Source organism: Colletes latitarsis, unplaced genomic scaffold (assembly GCF_051014445.1).
Source record: "Colletes latitarsis isolate SP2378_abdomen unplaced genomic scaffold, iyColLati1 scaffold0046, whole genome shotgun sequence".
Classification (NCBI taxonomy): domain Eukaryota; kingdom Metazoa; phylum Arthropoda; class Insecta; order Hymenoptera; family Colletidae; genus Colletes; species Colletes latitarsis.
Window position 1 is genome coordinate 126,219 of NW_027488396.1, and position 1,282 is coordinate 127,500.

The 1,282-nt window shown below is 45.3% G+C and overlaps 1 pseudogene; it reads left to right on the plus strand.

Moving 5' to 3' along the window:
- Nucleotides 1-1,215: 1,215 nt before the first annotated feature.
- LOC143350939 (large subunit ribosomal RNA) overlaps nucleotides 1,216-1,282 on the plus strand; it is a 3,141-nt pseudogene continuing 3,074 nt past the window's right edge.

The following is a 1,282-nucleotide window of genomic DNA, read 5'->3' on the forward strand; positions in this document are numbered from 1 at the left end:
TTCACTTGTCCTAAAACTGCTTGCGTTGTTCTCAGATTCCCTAACCCCGCCGTCGTTTACCTCTCCTTTCGGGGAGATGGCGAAGAACGTTTCGGAGCCGGGTCGATGAAGAGAAAGGTATCAACGTACGAGCGAGAATTTGGGTATTTCGTTGGCGTTTGTCGCTGGACGTACGAAAAAGAATAAATATTATATATTATTGGCAAGTTTGCGCACCCCTTGCGTGGTGAGGCAGAGATCAGTCTGGACTCGCGCGAGTGTTTTACGGCGTCGTGCGTCGTGTTGTCTGGAGTATCATCACGACCGCCCGTTAAAGCACCGCTCCTACGATTTCTGACTTTGACGGCACTAAAAACCACCGTGGGGCGCAAATCGCGTTTCGTACAAATCTAATGATTACCGGCGCTCCCGACGTTGCCCGAAGTTAATAATTTATGCAAAGGAAAGAGAAAATAAAGCGTATACTAGTTTTGGAGCATAACAAAAAGGACACTGGAAAGAAATTTGACCAAACACTGATAATTATGATATGTAATATATGCCCTACCACGTGAAATTTGTGGTATCCGTCGGTCGTCGTCTTCCTCTCTGTTCGTTCGTACAGCCCCAGGGAAAAATGATAATTTATCAAACGAATCGGACGATCATCCTCTATGGAGAGGCTCGAACGAACACGACGAGAAGCGCGATACGAACGGAACCCAAAAGAAGGGATATACTCTGAGAAGTTGGTCGCCCCATGTCTCTCTTTGTTACGAATATGTATATCGATTGCGAGACCGCGCGTTTAGCCGGTCGTCCAGTCCACGAATGCTTTTCTTTCGAACTTACGGTGGACTTTGGTAGACTATCAAAGAATCAACGAAAATCGGATCGGGTAGTTCTATCATAGACACACACCGTGGTTCTTCTTTAATTTGAAAAGCGACGGAAGGACGTTAAAAGTAATCAGCCGGTTACGCCTAGCGAGCGTTTCGCATCGAACGAATGAAAAACTAAGACAGAAGGGAGACACTTTGGCGAGGCGCTAAAAACCCATCATTGATATCCTTTTCTCCGAGAAAGCAAAATGCTATTATATGCTATCGGAGGACGCGGAGAAGTAGGAGGTGGTGGTCGATTCCATATATACACCAGGTTCTTGTTGCTCCGATTCGTTACGGTGTACGATTTGTTTTTCTTTTTTTTTTTTTTTCAACTAACAAGTTTGTTCGACGACCTCAGAGCAGGCGAGATGACCCGCTGAATTTAAGCATATTACTAAGCGGAGGAAAAGAAACTA